The following is an 18,668-nucleotide window of genomic DNA, read 5'->3' on the forward strand; positions in this document are numbered from 1 at the left end:
ATGCAGGCTGTGGCTATCAGTCTGTAGGCTGCTTGTCAAGAATAAAGACAGTTATAGGAATAAAATCTCATGCTGCTACAATTTTTTAATCATTTTCATCTGAAAAGTTCAGGGTAGGGGGGTGCTTGCATTTACTTTTCAATACTGGAACGAAGAGGACATGGAGGCATCGGCAGAAGAATGGAGGCCGAGGTGGTAACAGGAATCCACCTGGGAAACTTGTTATTTAAAGGATCAGAACAGCCTTATGACTACGAAAGCAACCTTTGGCTTTTCAAATACGGAACAGAATTACAAATCCAATAAAGGTGCGAGTTATTTAAGTTTACAGGACTTCATAAAGCAGGATATTGCCTACCCTCCTGTTTTTACAAGTGGCTCTAACTCACAGCACAGCTCTGTTTTTAAAGAAGTGTTGTACCCGGCAGTAACAAGGCATCTGCTGCGTGTTCTAAGCAAGCAGGATTCCCTGAAGAGGTTTCGCTCAGAAGGTCCTGAAGAAAGGTAATCCCCCGGATTAAACAGCACAGTTTTTAACCAGCTGTGTACCAGACTGCCCCGCATTAGTCAGCTTTAATAGAACATGCACCTGCTCTCAGCGTGGCCAGATAAGTGTAATCAGCACCAGCTTAACAAAAAGAATTAGATTAAACCTGGACAGTTACAGGAAAACTGTGTATAAATATTTTATACACATCAGTGGTAAACTGGGCCTTAGAAAGACTGATTTTCTTTTTAACTTCTCAAAAGAATCCTATTAAGCTTCCTGAAATTGTTGGTATGTTTCTTTCTGCCAGGTTTGCCGCTTCTTAGACCCTTTTATAACCTGAATTTAAGCCATCAAAATGACAGACTACAATTACAGCAAAGAAAAAAGGATAGTTCCCTGCTATTTTTTTGGGGACATCCCAGTGAGTATCAGCACCAAGGATGACAGCAGATCAGGTGGTTAGAAGCAAGGAGGGCTCAAACTTCTCCCTTTTAAACCTTATCCCAGCCAAACCTGGCCCAGCCACTCCTGCCCCTTCAGCCTGAGACCTCCCGAGCTAACAGCTTGCTGCTGGCCGGAGGGGCCCTGCCTCCTTCTCTCCCAGTCCCAGCAGTGAATTTCCACCACTCCTCCAGTCCCAGCTCTGGCAAGCAGCTGACCCTGCAGCAAGAAGGCGCAGGGACCTGAACTGGAAGGGGGCAGCAAGCAGGGCATCAACTTTTCCAAGACACCAAGCTTATTTGTGTGGTAGGAAGGAGGGGGGAGGTTACAGAAGTCACATTTCTGCTGGAAAGAAGCACAACCTGGAGTAATACAGTGATGGAGGGCTAATTTGACAGAGGGTAAGCATTATTTCAGTGCCATCAGCATCCACGAGCTGCCTAACAACAGCAGCTTTCCACTTCACTCCAAGGCTGGGGCATTAAATATTTAGTCGTTAACAAACCTTTGGAAACTATAGCGCCAAGCTGCCTAAAATATCCCTTTCCACATTTCAAATTCTTTTTTTTTTGTTTTGTTTTGTTTTCCATGTAAGCCACAAAGGCACAGCTGCTCGCCTGGAATTCCTCACTGGGGGAGAGGCTCGGGGAAAGAGCTGTGGATGCTCAGCACCACCGACAAGTCTGGGAGGGGCAGGGGAAACCGAATAACTTTCAGAACACTACCAGAGAAGAACATTAGGTAAAATATGAGAAAATGAAATGCAAAGCCATGCTGGAAGTGCAGGGCAGGAACCGAAGAGACAGGCTCTTCCCACACAACTGCAGGAAACCACAAAAGCCAGCACTCACCTGGAATCTCGTTGGACTATTCTGAGGTAAGCGGTAACTGCTCGCAGGCACCTCCAGAACCGAATCTCCTAAAGACAGAACAAAATCAAGTAAGTTTTTCACTGACTTACGTTGAGGACTCGTTGCCAAGTTGTCATCCCATTATTTTGTCGGAAGAATCCTTTGCAACGTGCTAAAGATGAGAAGGAAGTGAAATAAAAAGTTAACCATTATCTAATTATGCAGAATTTTCACTTGAAGCAGATAAATATTGGAGCTGTCGGGAAGGCGGAGGCACACTGCAGCCAGGATACAGTCACCACGCATACACCTTCCTACCACGTGGTCAGCTGGCATCAAGGAACGTATTTTGAAGGCTGCATCTCAGTATTTCTTCCATCACGCTTTCACTCACACACTGCCTTGCTGTCAATGTCCAAAATAAAATAAGGGTATTTTTATTGCCCCAAATATCTTACTCTACAGGAAATCTCCACAATGTAAAATATTATCTTCAGAAATGATTAGGTCAAATGAAGTTAGAAATACTCGAATCTGTACTTTAAAGGGCTCTGGGCTTCTATCTGTAACTTCAGCCTCTTCTCCCAAACCTCCTACACGCAGACAAACACGTAACCAAAATAAGATGCCAGGCACGCTGATAGCTCTGGGCACACACAAACCACTTATCAGTAAGACTTCAGGCTTTTTCTTCTTAGGCATTTGTGAAAGATCTGGACTTTCAACAAGGGAAGTGTGTTTTTTTAAGTCCTGAGAACCTGTAATGTTGTTAGAGAGAGACTGCTAAAGAAGCTTAGCTAGCAGGGGGACCGCAGGAGCAGCAGGCACGCAGCCTCTCCTGCCTCCCTTGCCAGGGATGCGAGGCTACCCACGGCACTGCAACAGCACAGCACAGAGGGTTTAGCAGTGTTCATATCTCAGGTGCCTTCCTGACCAACAGATATATTTATTTTTATTTTCAGTGGAAGAACAGCACTGCCTGTACTGCACCTTTCTTCACAGGTAGTAACAGCACTGCCGCTCTGATGATCAAGACACGTAAGGAGACAGCAGCTGCACTCTGCCAATTTCAACGTCATTTTGCACAACATCCAGACTGCTCCATGTGCTTCCACTGGACAGCAGCATCAGCTCAATTTGCCAGGGCAAATTTCCATCAAGAAAACCTCACTTTTATCCCAAAGGATGGTTCTTGAGCCCTTAATAATATGCTTTAACTTCTGGTTAGCCCTGAAGTGGTCGGGCAGTTGGACATGATGGTCTTTTAAGGTCCCTTCCAACCAAACTATTCTATTCTAATTCCCATTCCCGTGCTCTGAAGCAGATTGCAGAGGGAAGAAACAAACCTCACTTCAGCGTACAAGGAGGGAGAGAACCTGAGGTGATGCAGCAACAGAGAATACTTCTTCTGTTGGTCAAGACAATGTCACACAGGCTGCTGCGGACCATGAAAACAAGAGAACATGAACAGAGGGACCTTCAAAAAGCTAGATGGTGCTGCAGAAAACCTTAGGGAAAAGCCATCACTGCAATAAATTGGAATTTATTTCTGATTAAGCAGGTACAGAACAAACCTAGCCCACGCCAGGAGTCACAAAGCCACTTCTGATCAGATCAGAGCACAGTCAACTTCGTCTCCTCCTTCCTGCTGCCGCCAGCGGGGCACCAGCCGCAGGGCGCCCCGGGCTCTCCTGCACCGCGGCCGGTGGCTCCTCGGCTCCACATCACACCCTGCCTGGAGCTACCCTCGGGTATCAGAACAGAAACAAAGGGAGAGAAAACAAAAGGACAAAAATCTGAAAAGAAAAAAGGAATTGTTTAAAAAAAAAAATAAATCAAGATCAATGGATGTTACCTGGTTCCAAACAACTCAGCAGTATTAAAACCACGGCAAGAAGTTTTGTAGCACAAATGAAGGAACACGCTCAGGACGTTTGCCTGCTCTTTCAACTACTTTGCTCATACCAACACCAGTTCTTCTAACTTCACTTGTCCTGCAAATTTGCATCCAATCAGCTAAGATGTATTATACATTTTCTACATACACTGCCTGTAGGTCATGTTCAGCACCTTTTCTTCCTCCAAGAGATATAAGCCAACTTTTCAACTTTTCCTTACAGAAATCAGACGTTCCCAGATCTACCCCTTTGTGATAAAGCCATGTTTTTTCTCCTCTCTGCCCTAACCTCGTCTGACGCATGCCAGAGAACCATTATTATTCAACAACTGCATGAACGGAGCTGTCATCGTCCTGCTCCAGAGGTTGTCAGCAGAAAGTGAAACATCTTCAGGATGCCTTGCCTCAAAAGCTACGTCATGTACATGAACTATCCCACACCCATCCAAGTATTTAAAGGATTAATGCTGCAATTAAGGCATAAAAAATACAGTTAGTAAACAGAACAGAAACTCCCTTTTTTTTTTTTATTCTCATGTCCTTATTTGCTCACATCACTTCCAAGATGAACCAGTAGTAGAAAAATGATGTGTAAAGCTGAAGGTAAAGCACACTGGTGGGTAACTACACCCTGACAAGTACTATTAGCTGTTATACTCTTGGTAAATGTTCTCCTAGCTGCCTTGAAACACTTGAGTTTTACCCAAGACATCTATCCACAAAAACCTTGTTCCAAGAGGCTTTTAAATTACAGAAACTGAGGAGCATCCTACAAATCCTACAACCCAGAAGAATCGCTTCTCCTTCACTGTACCACAGAAACAAAACCCTACGTTGAAGCATTGCACTGTAACTCACACGTGCCTTCTACCATCTTTCGATTCAAACTTTAGTAAAGTGTAACTGCAGAAAGCTGTAAATGGACCTTTCTGACTTTAATCCTGAAGAGCATGTTGACTCCAGACAGTTTAAAAATATAAATACCCAGGTAAGGCTGACCTAAGAGCCACAGAATTAATTCCAAATGCACGCATCTTTCTCCTGCAAAGAGCCCCAATTTATCTCCCTTTGGAACAGAAGATGGGTCACCAGCAGTGAAAGTTTTCATAAAATATCCACTGAATTCTCTGAAGTATTGGCTAAAAACCAAACAACTTCTAAAATAAATGAAGTCCCAGGCAACCCAACTTCCCTGTTGATTCAGGCCTAGCCTGAGCTAAGGCCCATCATTACGGACTAAGGCTGCACTGAAACTTGGAGCAAACTTAACTACAGCACCGCGAGTGTTGTTGCTCTAATAAGCTTAGCAGATTAAAATGCAGCCATTTAAGTCTGATTGACCAACCTGTTATAAAAACTTGTGACCTTGGACCTTACACTAGAGTAAGATTCAAACCTACTAAGGAATGGTTTCTGTATCATGAAAAAAAATAACTATTAGATTTACATTTTCTATCCCCCTCAGCCAGAAGAATTATTCTTTAAAACCTTGTTTTAGGATAGATTCCCTGCTTAGGATTTCATTTCTCCTACCTAATCCTTTAGCAAAATTAAATTATTGCTTATGGCATTACAGTAGTTTATAGGGCAGAGTGCAAATGTCACAAATTAGATATGGCTACGAAAATAACTGCATTTGCTTACTCGGCTATCTAAAAATTTAAGAAAAAAACATCAGTTGTGTTGTTTGCCTCGTTATTACTCCTAAAAGTTTCCCCATGAACATCTACGCGGCATTTGGATCACTGACCACTCATAGCATGTGAGTGCACTAAAACCAATCAGGGAAAACATTCAGTGCTGCAGGTGAGTGATGCTAATGTCACTCATTTCTTCTAAAGAAGGATATTTGCACTTTCTTAAAAGCATTTGACGAGGTGCAGCTCCTTCCACACTAGCTGAGTTGAATAAACTATCATTAAAAGTCCTATTGCTACTAACTACACCAATGGAGTAAAGCATTAAGCTTCAAATACAGAAGTGTTAGAACAAACACATGGGTTTATTCGCATAAAAATACAGCTCACACTGCTAAGCAACACTTGCAGGGGGTAAAACAACTGAAGGTGTTGTATTAAAAGTCCAAACCCAGGCGCCCACGGAGCAGAAGCTCAGCAATGTGGATCAGGCTGGCAAAACGAGCCCACCAAACCCTCTGCAGGTTGCTCCAAGCACCTTGCTGCTTTTTGGGGTCAGGCCGAGCTGTGTGTAGCTGCAGATAAGCCGTGAAGGAAAGCCAGGCAGCTCCAGGTGGGTGAGGGAAGCCCGGCCGCCCAGCAGCACCTTCTTGCAGCACAGGCGGTTTTTGGCGAGCCAAAAAAAAAACGGAACAAGGAAAGGTTACGCAGTGCATCTCAGAAAAGCCACGTAAGCAGGCCGAGACACAAAAAAACGATGCCGTGACATTCCCAAACACGAACCCATCTTTCAAGTTACAAATTGTCCACCGAAGGGAGATTTATTAGAAATTAATTTGCAAGGGCAGGGCCAGATTAACCCATGCTCATCTACAGCAGCAAGAGAGGGAGAAAAAAAAATCCATCTGTCTTCTTTTGCTACCAGCCAAGGAGGCAGCCAAAAAGTTAAGTTCTTCCCCTTCTTCCCCCACATCAGGACAGCAATATATGAGCATGGTTTTACACAGCGCAAGTGGTAGACCTGAATTATTTCACAACTAATTGATTACTGCAATTGTCCATCATTAAATAAACTCTTGGCCATTTCAATCATGAAGTTTTTGTTACTGACTTAATAGTTTAACGCATAAAAAAGCAAAACCCACCAGGCTGTACCAGCAATAGAAGGTAATTTGCACAAGTTCAACCTGGTCTAAAATAAAATGATTGAGTCAAACGTTTTATTTTGAAAACCTTTACCTCTGTTTTCAGGTCATTAATCTCTGCCATTCAGCTGTCTGTTAATTATCTCTTCCCCAGGCCAGCACACAGATCTCCCTCTTCAAAAGTCAGGAATAAAAACGCAAAAGAAGCAGAACACCAGCAGAATTTGGAAAGCCAAACAGATACAGCCACCCTCCAAGCCACACAGATCAGGAAAAAAAAGGCTGAAGTGCCCTTGTCTGACACCAAGGTAACTGGCTCTCTTAAGCCATGTCCTCTCTTCCTACTTCACGGGGTAAGTAGGCACTAAAAATCTACAAAATTTCACCTTTTCTTCCCTTAACTGATCAAGACAGAAAAGAAGAAGCTGTTCTTCTCTGACGTACTTTTACCTCTGGTATCCGATCAGGTCTCCCCAGCCTAAGACGATCAGTGCTTGTATCCTTCAGCTGTGAAGACTTCCATTCCAAAGACTTGGCCTTTCGCACAGTTTAAAAATTAAACATCTCTAAAAATCCCTTCTTCTACTTACTCAACTGCATTTCCCCGGTTTTTGTGGAGCGGGGAGGAGACTTCACTATTTCATCATTTCACTTCCTCACAGAAACTGCCAGAGAAAAGAACATTTTAATTTCCTCCCGGACTAAACAGAAACCCCAAGCCTCTTGCAGGCATTCAAAGGCTTCTTTATCAGACCAGAAAGAAACAAAGGCAAAAAAAAAAAAAAAAGCACAACAGGTTTGTTTTCTTTTCAGACAAGATCAGATACCAAGAAGGTATGTATGGAAACAACAGCAAACCACCAGGCTGTTTCTCCCTTCCTATTTTCCAGGTTGTACCCACACAAGAAGTGAAGTCCCTAGGAAGAAGTGGGCCCTAAGCAGGTGGGAGAAACCCCTCCAAACCCTGGTGCCGGGCTGCTGTGAGGAGGAACAGGCATGAGCAGAGCACCTCCAGGCCCAGGTAAGGATCCATCAGGACTGAGAGAACCTAGATGTGGTTTTTGTATGGCCAGTGTCACCTCAGCTCTGGACAATGCTGCCCCAGCGAGCGCAGGACCCCAATGCACACCCCTCACAGGAGCAAGAGCCACACGAGCACCGAGCAGCAGCAGAGATACAAACAATAACCAGGTGAAAGTCCCAACTATGGCTTTACTAAGCTAGCTGATACAAACAAAACAAAGAGGACATGCAAAACTTTCTCCAGTCACCTTCATGCTACCGATTCCATCCCCCTGGGCAGTGCCAAACGCTACCAAAATCACCTCCACAGGCACAAGGAGCTTCGTAGCTGCCCATTCAGCTACCCAGCAGGCTGGTATCCTGAGCATAAAAGGAGTTGTGCTTTCACAATCCAACCTGAACCGACCAGCACAGTTTATACAACTCAGACTGCAGTTTTCTACAGCTTCCTAAAAGTACTTTGGGGCTGATGACACATATTTAGTGCCTAGCAATTAAAAATGGCTTTCACAGCATGGAATAAAGTCTCTGTGAATTATTTACTACTGTAACTATTCTTACTACACACCAACACGTGAACCAGCATACAATCCCCTTGGTCAGTCTGCCCTGCGATGTGCTCCGGACCCAAGACCTTGTTCGTTGTCTCTGCTGGGCTCATTTGGCTGGAAACATCCAAAATAAAGCCCAGGGGTTGGTCCAGAGTGGTTTCCATTTGAGCTGCCGTTTTCTCACAGGAGATAAACTCCTTGGTATTTTCTAATTACACAGCGTGGTCTCACCAACCCAGGATTTGTGTTATCCCACCCTCAGGATCACAAAGCGTACCGATAGTTATTCCCACTCTCCTCTCTCCCTGCACACATCTAACCCGCAAGCCGTGCGGTGAAGTTGGTCTTCAGTTCCACCACTCATTCTGGAACCACTATTTCCTGGCTATTTAGGCAAAAAGCAAGCCGGTAATTTAGAAATCACACGGTAACGGAATGGTGCTGATTTTCCCACTCCTCACCGGTGATTAACAACAAGACACAGCGGGAGTTTGAGACGTGGACTTGGTTTGCAAAGCTGGCACTTAGGGAAAAAAGCGCCTTGCAGACTGCCTGTAACTGAGTTATTCCAACGCGTTATGTATTTTGTAAGATGAGTTTTCAGGCTGCAGTCACAATTCAGAGGCATCAGGACAAAATCACCGCTATTACACTACCTCATAATTTAATCGCTGCCATTCCTAGTAAATACGGCTTTTAGTTTTGCTGTAAAGCATGGAATTATCACATTTAGGCTTTTTTTCCACCCGAACAGCTGAGAACGAAGCCAGAAAACCCTATGGCTCTTGTGACTGTTGTTTTCATTCCTCCCTCTGATCCTACCTGACACCGGAGTTAAACGGCTCGTCGCTCTGCCCGTACCCATGGTGTGATGCTAAACCACCGGTATCCTCATGCTCTTTCCAGATCTGGCAGTACCTCCTCCTGCACACCCCAAAAGGAGCAGAATTTGTTGCAAAATACCACCGTTTCCTTACTTAGGGTTACTTTTAAGCAAGTTTAGATATCTCTACATTTAAGCAGCTTCATAACGGCAAGGAAGGAAGAGTGGAAGCCATCACCGAAAGATAATTTTTAACACACAAGAGGCTTTGTGCTGAAGATGTCAACAAGAAGTCACGGGAAGAAGCGTGGTTTTAAGATAAGATGCAAGAAACCAGGCTCTGAAGTTGCACCTGAGAGGACAGCTACAGGAGATGCTGGGTTTTCATCCTGCAAGGTATTTCATCCAACACGTCCCGTTTCAGGGCTGGAACCAAAAAATGAAGTCACAGGGATCGTTGTTCCTGTTACCCCGTTGTCTGAACCACTCAGGGAAATGACGACGTGTTTGGGAAGTTCCAGCCACGCAGCTCACAACAACTTCTGATTAATTCAGCCTGTCTGGTTTTCCTAAGCTAATTGTGAATAGCAAATGCTGTGGCAAAGCAATTTTTGTAAGGGCCAGAAGGATGAATTAAGTGAGCACGGAAATCAGGAACTTGGTAAGGAAAGGAAAAAAAAAGACGGAGGGAGAGAGTCATTAACAAAGAGCAATATTCTCGCTATCATCCAGGCCAAGTATTTCTGTTCAACGTGCATTTATTTTGCTCAGTGTTCAAAATGGTCTATTTACAGCTAAGTGTGGTATTTCCTTATACGCTGTGATTCCTGGCACTAACTCCAGGGCCTCCAAGAAGAACCACCAGCCTGTTTGTCCACCCAAACCCCTGCGATAAGGAAAGCAGCTTTCTGAAGAGAAGACATGGTTCATTGCCTGGTTTTCTTCCCCTGCTCAGCCCAGTAACTGGAGGCACACACTGCAGTCGCTCTTGGTGGAGAAACAGCTTCGCCGTGTGACTGCTGGAGTTGGGTGGTTGTCACGTGGAAAGCAGTCCTAAAGCTCACAAAGAACAGGAACTCAAAATGAACCTGGACCTTGAATCAACTCAGTGTTTTCAGTAGTCACTGAACTGGGTTTTTCGACTCCACGTAGAGCAGAAAATACAACCAAACATCACTGGTTACAGGCTGTGAGAAACCGGTCACCTCGGCTGTAACCGAGGTATCGAAGGCTGCCCTTCCCTCCCCAGTAATGAGGGGAACAGGAGAGGCCAAACAGGGCAAGAAGGAAAAGAAACCCTTAAGGAGGAAAAGAAACAGACAGCTGCCCCACTGATGTCCCCGAGCAGCGAGGTCCCCTGCCTGAAATGCAGCACGTTGAGGCGAATCAAGCCCGCACACGGGTGCTTGCTGCGACCTGGTGCTGTGTCAGGACAGCACCAGCCCCTGCTGGACCCAAACTACAGCAAAACTGAGAAAAACGTAGTTTCAATTCCCAGCACAAGACAGCAGCTGGTTTCACAAGGACCCCGCGTGCCCTACCCAAGCACGTGAACACGCCGTGAATTTATTTCACACCCCTTCTGCCCGCTGCTCTCGCAGCCATCACGTGCTGGAGACGCCCAGCACGACCCGATCGAGATCTCCACCACATCCCATTCTGCTTCTTGCATTTATCAGCAGCAAGAACACCAACTTCCACGCTGCCCTCGTGACTTCAGAGAAGCAAGATTAAGACATTTCTTAGCGTGTTTGTTAAATCCTCTAACCGCCTGCCAAGCAAGAATAGGAGAAACCTGAAATTATAAATATCTCAGGCGGTGCAACCTGGCTTTGGTGGAATGGATTTCCCACACCGGGCACGTTCCGGATGCCTGCAGCCATCATCACAAGTGACCGCCAGCAAAGCAGCTGGAGGTAGGCCTCTGAAGTCCCCCTTCTCCCGACATGCAGCTTTAAACCTCCTTATGTTTCTCCAGGAAGCGTTCCTAAATCCCCGTGCTGTGAAAAGCAGATTCCTAAGGAAATCTCTTTAATGTCTGGCCCAGCCTAGGCCAAAGCCCACATGTGTCTTACACACCCCGTGCTGGAATTGTGGCACAAAAACTGCAAAATATTTCCGAGCATAAATAAAATCGCTAAGATACTGCCATCGCAGGAACAGAAAATCCTGGTAAGACGTAGAATAAGCAATGACAGATGGAAAGAAATAGAATATTTTCCTTTGAAATACAGCCAGAAATGTAAAGGCTTAAAAGGAGAAAAGCAAGCAGACATGTGCAGGTTTCTTCTTTTTGCAACTTCCTATTTGGCTCCCGTAACATCAGTAAACTCTGGGCTTTTTCTACCTTCATGGCAATGTGTTACCATCCTATAGATCCTACACATTCCCCTTTCCTATCCTGGCCATATTTCTGGCCACAAACGTGCCAGAACATCAGCACTACCAGGTAATGCAGCTTCATCAAGAACTTGTGGTGTCATCACAACCGATTTGAGCAGGTGACAAAAGGGATGGGGACAGCTGCTAATTTTGGTTGACCTGGGCCGAGAAGCCTGGCGCTGCTCGCATGGGTACCACCGTGCTGCTGCACCTTCAGGTCTCGAGGAAAACCTGCAGCTCGAAGGAAAACGCACTGAATTTTAATGCTGCCCTTACAACATGCTGGCATTCAAAGTGTTTCGGCATCTCCGAAGAAGGCGGAGAAGGATTTTAAACAGGCACGTTTTAGTGCAATGCAGATAGAAGTTCGGTGCAGTTAGGAGAAGTCGCCAGGACACGAGAAATCTGAGCAGATCCTAAAGCAGGCCTGTTCACCCCAGCCCAACAAAATCCTACACAGCATCAGTCCACTAAAACCCCGCTACCTAACATTATCAGGACAGGAATCATTATTTAGCTCCTGCACGCAGAGAAGAAAATCGTTACTCTTTTTGGTAGCTATTATCGCGTTATTAAAATATTCCAGCAATGTTTTGAAGAATTTACCTTCTGGAATGTAATTCTTTGCTATCGGCTTACACCATCTGCAGTAGGAAACGGAGCGCTGCTGAGCTAAACCGTGCACTTTCTACTGAAAACAGATGAAGCCCAGTTGTGAAGATAACGGTCCAGCTGAACTTCCGAGTTAATCTTAAAATACTCCACTACTCAAATTCCTGCCTTTCAACAACAAACCCAGTCGCTGGTCAGCAGACCAACAGCAGCCAAGGCAGTACCAAAACCCTCCCAAAAACACATTAAAATAACAGCCAGAATTCCCATGCAGCTCCTGAGCATCAGCAACCTGCTGACAGCCACACACCAACATCACTCCTCCACTTCCTTTCTTCTTCAAGCCTTTTCTTTTGCAAACATCCAGCCACCAAACCTTCCTGAAATCGGAGAGGAGCTCTGCTGGCCAGCACAGGCAGAGAGTTAAACACGCAAAGCATTTACACGGATGCTCCTAAACCAATATTGCTTAATTCACCTGACTTGAATTACTGGAGAACAAGGAAACCACTTTTCCTGTGTTAAAATAAAGAATTGCTCCGTTCTGCTCTGGTCCTCAGCATTCGGCACGCCCCTCGTACCTCCACCCAGACTTTGCCACGACCCCTCTGTGTCCTGCAGTCGCACAACTACTTCCTGGGGCTGCTGAGCTGTCCGCTGCCGTGCTCCACGCCGTCTGCTCCCAGGTCAGGGGTCCCATCCCAGAGGTGAGGCCACCTGCCGAACAGAACGCAAACCCGGCTCTGAAAACTCCTCTTCCTCAGGTGAGGCCTCCCAGGAACAGGCAGCCCCACTCCCAAGCTGCCCAAACACACCAAAAACATTTTGATCTGGATGTCAATATTAAAGTGATTTAAATAAGAGCAAACACCAGGGAACTGAGGGAAGCAGAGCACTCATCACAGGCTGGTTACGGTATCGTTGCTGCACGTTAAGGCATTCACGTGGACAGAAGGGGTTTGCAGAACTGCCTGCCGTTCTCAAATCATGCCCTCCTTCCCAGAGAGGACACCCGGGCAACTGAATTCATAAATTAAAATAAGAAAAAGCCATATCAGCACCTCTTACATCTGACCTAAAGCAGGATGTAAGTAACCCAGTGAGGCTTCCATTCACATTCACCACCCAAATGCCTGAACGCCGATCATTTCTTGAAGCTCACAAAGAAATACGATGACAAATGACAACAACCTCCCAAGACCTCAACTTGCGAGCCAGCCAGGATGTTCAGACCCAACCTGCGTCCCACCAGGCCCCCACACCACGTTCTGCAGCCGCTCCATCCTTCCAAAGCACGAGCATCCAGCCTCACCACTGCCACGATGGGCACCTGCCCTCGGCCCCATAGAAAAACCTGCCTGTGGAGCAAAGAAATTTCCCCCGCTGCTCTCATCAGCTGAAAAGCCAGCGTTTGCAGGCTCCAACCACCTCAGGCAGCTTCACAACTGACGTTACCGACGGCTGTGCCACCTCAACCACAAACCGCGCTGCCTTGTGCACGCCGTGCTAGAGGAGGAGGCTCGCCAGCTGATCAGCAGGCAGGGTTCTTGGCTTTTAGGGCAGCCCGAAAGGTGTTGATGCTTGTGGGGAGTAATTAACGCGGACGCAAAGGCTACGTGGAGACAAAACACACTACAAAGACGCTGCTTTTTGCAGCCGTTCCCTGATAAAGGCTGGTTAAATATAGCAGCAGCCGCCCTGTCAAGTTAGGAAACCACCCCTTGGGTTTTAGCACTGCTTCGGACCTGCAGTTCAGCAGTGCAACACCACAGAAATTTGGGTGGAAAAAGGACGGACTTGCAGCACCTCCCCTTCATTTAAACACCACGGAGAATCCCCAAGACCAAGTAACGGATGGAGGGAAGAAACATTTATTTATGCTTACAAACAGCTGTGAGTCAAAGCCTCACCTCCACGCTGGGGGTTGGCCACACCGCAGGCTGCTCAGCCAACAGCAGGACACGTTTCTCTAAGGCCTCAGAGCACCACGAGCAAACCGCAGAAAGCTGCTCAATAAAATTAAACTTCTTTGCATTCTGTACTCTATCGAAATCAATCTATTTCACTCCAGCTTCTGTCGCCCCTCTTTTCTCCCTCCCAAAGCAGAGAGTACTTAAATTATTAGAACTAATTCGTTAATGCAAATTAATTTGGTGTCTATTTCTCGGAATCTCTTAGATTAGGACTCCACCAGTTTCTACCAAAGGTAAACAAAACAGTAAACAGCGATGTAAGCAGCCCAAAACCAACAGACACCTCAAAACTTCAAAAAACCTCTAATAAAATTGTTGTAACTGTAATAATTTCCACTTAAATGCAGCTGACACTACGTAAGAGCCTAAATAGGTACAATCCTGATGGGTTTCAGAAGGAAAATCAAGACCTTCTGGGCTGTGTTCACATCTGGCTCCTGGTGAGAGCTTCACTTGCCCAAGGAAGCGGCTGAACCACCACCGGGTGAGTGTGGCCTGCAAGTTTTTGCCTCAGCAGCAGCAGACCCATGTGGTATTTAAACACAGACACAGCGTTTTTATTTCCTAAAGACAAACCAGCACAGGAACATTTGTCAGACATTAGCTGGGAGAATTATTTTATACTGCTGCGTGATCATGGACCCGATGGACGCAGTTTTCTTCAGCTTTACCGCATGAGAACGGCCGTTAAGCACAGACAGCTCTACGGCAACGTCTCTCAGCACCCATTACCCCAAAATTAACACCTCCACAAAAACAAACCTTAAAAAAAAAAAAAGGATAGCACCGGCTAGCTTTCCCTTCGCAGGCACGGAGGGTTTCCACCTTGCTCTCCAAGGCGGGGACGGCTCCCCCAGCAGCAAAGCCCACGGCAGCGAGGTAGCGATGAAGCAGGAGGGCAGGAGCGCGGCGTTATCAGCGACCCCACCGTGGCTGCTCCATCCCGGTGCGTTCGGCACCACCAGGATTTCCTGCCTGGAATTCTTAACGCGAGAGCCACGGAACACCGCGCAAATAATTAGAATAATGCTGCCTTCGCAAGTTTCTGGTTTTAAAGCTGGATTTGCTTGCCGGTAATACGCCGCTCGTTAAGCGCGGCGTAATCTGAGCAGTTACGAATCATTTTTAAAAAAAAAAAAATTCAGCAGAACAACGGAAGGAAGGGGAAGCAAAAACCCTCTGAGATCCCTCCAGCGAAAGCCAGTCATGGTGAATCACAGTCCCCACGGCGCACAAACGGCTTTCATTTAGGATTCACCTTTCCAGGGCCTGTGCTTTTGTCTCTTTCTCAATCTTTACAGCCCTGAGCCGAGCCGGAGGATCCAAGCCCCTAAAACGCTGTGGGGCGGTGGAGGAATGCGCATGTGGGCGGCAGATGAGGAGGAGGAAGAGGAGAAGGAGGAGGAGGAGGATCAGGAAGGGGTTCCCACCCCCCCCCAAGCAGGAGCTTCCCAGGGAAGGCGCCGCAGTGCTTCCCAGCGCCGCAGCACGGAGGGATGGATGCTGGCTCCCGACCCACCCGGGGCTTGCCCCGTGTCCCCAGCCTTTGGTGCCCCCCTCCCCAGCCCCCATTTGGGCCTCATGGTCTCTCAGGGCTCAACCCCCATCCCCTCAGCCCCCACAGCTTCCCTTCAGCCCCCTCAGTCCACAACCTCCCTCCCAGAGCCTCCTCAGGCCCAGCCTCGCCTCAGCTCCCAATATTTCCTCAGCCTCCATCCCCCACAGAGCCTCCTCAGGCCCCCCAGGACCCCCTCAGCCTCCCCAGAGCCCCCTTTGAGCCCCCTCAACCTCCTCAGAGCCCCCTCAGGCCCAGCCTCGCCTCAGTCCCCAACCTCCCCTCAGCCTCCAGCCCCCCCAGAGCCTCCTCAGGCCCCTCAGAGCCTCCCCAGCCCCCCAGAGCCTCCCTAGAGCCCCCTCAGCCTCCCCAGAGCCCCCTCAGGCCCAGCCTCGCCTCAGTGCCCCAAATCCCTTCAGCCTCCATCCCCCCCTGAGCCTCCTCAGCCTCCCCAGAGCCCCCCCAGAGCCTCCTCAGCGCCCCCTCAGCCCCCAACCTCCCCTCAGGCCCTGTCCCCTCAGCCCCCATCCCCCCCAGAGCCCCCCAAGAGCCTCCCCAGGCCCCTCAGAGCCCCCTCAGGCCCCCTTTAGGCCCAGCCTCGCCTCAGTCCCCAACCTCCCCTCAGCCCCGTCCCCCCCCCCTCACGCCACGGCTGGGCCCAAACCCAGGCCCGTAACGAGCTTGAGGCCGCACCGGGGCTCACCTGCACCCCCCCGCGCTCGTTGCCGGTACCGGGGCTGAAACCGAAGCCGGTACCGGGGCCGGGCAGCCCCGGGCGGGGCGGAGCGAGGCGGGGGCGGCTCCGGCGGCGGCGCCCCCTGAGCGCTCCTGACGGGACCCGGCGACGCCGACCGCGGGCGGGCGGGGGAGGGGCCGGAGCCGCGCGCACCGCGCATGCGCAGCTCCTCCTGCGCGGGCGCGCATCGGGGAGAGGGGGAGAGGGGAGGGAGGCGCATGCGCAGTGAGGGGCGGGGAGAGGGAGCAACAAAAGGGAACTTCCCTGACCGGGAATCGAACCCGGGCCGCGGCGGTGAGAGCGCCGAATCCTAACCACTAGACCACCAGGGAGGGATGCGGAGCGGGGCGGCTCGTGGTGCTTTGAGCTCGGCGTCCTGACGGGGCTGAGGGGAGCGGGAACTGAGTGGAATCATAGAATGATAATGACAGAATTTCGAGGTTGGAAGAGACCTCGAGATCATCGAGTCCAACCTCTGAGCTAACACCAACAGTCCCCACTAAACCATAGCCCTAAGTTCTACATCTAAACGTCTTTTCAAGACTTCCAGGGATGTGGACTCCACCACCTCCCTGGGCAGCCTGTTCCAATGCCTAAAAACCCTTTCGGTAAAGAAATTCTCCCTAAGATCCAACCTTTGTTGCCCCTCCTCACACACCCCCTCCTTTGGGCACCCCCTCAACTCCCAGCCTGCCCCCCCCCCAGGGCTGGGGGCTCTCGCCCGCCTCAGGAGCTGGTTCATTTTTAATAAACAAGCTTTGGTTTATAATTAGAGGCGAGCAGGTTGATGTGAAGCTCAGGGTCAGGGTGTTTGTCCCAGTTATTCAGGTTTCCCCCTGGGAAGGGTGAGATCCCAGCAGCGCCCTGATGGAGGGTCCCAGAGGGGGTGACCCCGGGGACGCTGTGGGGACGCTGCCCCCGGCCGCTTGTCCCGGCTTCAGCAGGGCCCTGCTGGCTCCTCCAGCCCTTCCCAGCTGTGACTCATGTTTCAAAGAAACAAACAGAGCCAAATCCCCTTTGCCAAGGGAGGCCCAGCCGCTAATCACCCCCCATGTGCCCTCCTCACGCCATACCCAGCTCCCCACCAGGCTGGTACCAACCCTCCAGGGTACAACTGGTCCTTTTTGCCCCCAAAATGTAGGAGGTTGCACCCCAGGACCCCCAGGCACAAGCCCACAAGACAAAGAGATGCTGTGGGAAGCGCTGTGCTCCCCACACTGCTCCCACAGCCCAGGATCCCAGGGAGTTCTTCCCCTCCTGTGACAATAAACACCCAAACCCTTAAAAACAGGCTTTCCTCACTTTTAGCTGGGAGTGGGAACATTGTGCCTGCAGGGAAGAGGGCTTCCTTTAGCTTTTTGCAATCAGTTTGCAGCTTTGATGTTTATCTGCTTCATGGGAAAGCGACGCAGCTCCCTCCGTCCCGCACCGCTCCCCACGAAGCCTCTGCGCCTCGTGCTCCTCCATAAACCTTCCCATTTATCAGGGCTGGATGTTCACCACCTCCTGTAAAGTAACACAAATTACAGCTCTGTCTCCCTGGGGCTGCCACCAGAGCCCACACAGAAGGGACCTTCCCATGTTGGAGCCTCCTCCCCTGTCACAGCTGGGGCTGCCAGGGCCCCAAAGGGAAAAAAAAAAAAAAAAAGTGTTTTTTTTCTTCCCTCTGAGAGCTGCCAGGAGCGCTCCTGGAAACCAAGAGGTGACAAAAACACTGCCGAGCCCGTAGGCAGGACGCTAGGTGAGGTTTAATTAGCCTTCCTCCAAGCTACATGAGGTCTCTTGCTGGCAGGTCCCTCGCTGCCCCATCTCCTCCACAAATTGCTCTGCCTCCAGGTGCGACACCAACCCTTAGACCTGGTTGCAGGGATGGAGTTTTACACACCAAAGTGGGGAAAAAAAAACAACAAAACACATCAAACCAAACCAACAAAACCCCAAACCCCACAAAAACAAAACCCTCACCAAGCGAGCAGATGGCTCTAACCTCACCAACTTCTCCCTCTGCAAGCCCAGCACCACAAGCAGCTCAGTTGGAGAGCAGCTCCCAGCTCAGGTCACACACTCGCTGCTTCCACGGTGCTGCTTCACTCGGCAGTGACTGCCAGAGCTTCCAAGAAGCCGATTCCCTGAGGTACCGTGCTGTAAATCTGAGCCAGCAGCACAGCTGCTGCTTTTCCACGTTACAAGTTTCCCCAGCCTCAGCCCTGCGCCCCAAGCTCAGGAAAGAGGCACGAGGAAGCTCGAGGCACGTTGGGTTCACCTGCAGCACCAGTGGTGAAGGAGCCACGCACTTCGCTTGGAGGAAACCCATGGGTTTGTAACTGGCTGAGCTACGTCTCAGGAACCAGGAGGTGCTCAGCATCTTGAAAAGGAAAAATCAGACCACAAACCATACTGAACAAGTCACTTTATGAGAAAGCATCCAGGGAACGATGCACAAACAAGTCAGGGGGATCATTGCAGGTGGCTGGGATTCGCCTGACATGCCCGTAACACACCTCAGAGCAGAGTTCAGTGCCGTTAGATAGAACGAGTCAAAAACATTCAGC

At 48.9% G+C, this 18,668-nt stretch overlaps 1 protein-coding gene and 1 non-coding gene across 9 annotated transcripts in view; both read right to left on the bottom strand.

The window, feature by feature from the left end:
- Positions 1-16,262, bottom strand: part of DNAJC5 (DnaJ heat shock protein family (Hsp40) member C5) — a 29,767-nt gene extending 13,505 nt beyond the window's left edge. Inside the window, exons 1-3 of one of the 8 annotated variants that reach the window (XM_068700614.1) lie at positions 16,084-16,262; positions 12,434-12,569; positions 1,783-1,850 (exon numbers count right to left, since the gene is read on the bottom strand). The gene's annotated coding sequence lies outside the window, so the exon portion shown is untranslated. Of the gene's footprint in view, positions 1-1,782; positions 1,851-6,905; positions 7,044-12,330; positions 12,395-12,433; positions 12,570-16,056 lie in introns of those variants that run through there. The other 7 variants (XM_068700613.1, XM_068700617.1, XM_068700619.1 and 4 more) reach the window with 7 other exon arrangements.
- A 114-nt stretch (positions 16,263-16,376) lies between these two features.
- TRNAE-CUC (transfer RNA glutamic acid (anticodon CUC)) lies at positions 16,377-16,448 on the bottom strand. Its single transcript has one exon. It is a non-coding gene; the product is annotated as a tRNA-Glu (tRNA).
- Between the last annotated feature and the right edge of the window lie 2,220 nt (positions 16,449-18,668).

Source organism: Anas acuta, chromosome 16, assembly GCF_963932015.1.
Source record: "Anas acuta chromosome 16, bAnaAcu1.1, whole genome shotgun sequence".
Lineage (NCBI taxonomy): Eukaryota > Metazoa > Chordata > Aves > Anseriformes > Anatidae > Anas > Anas acuta.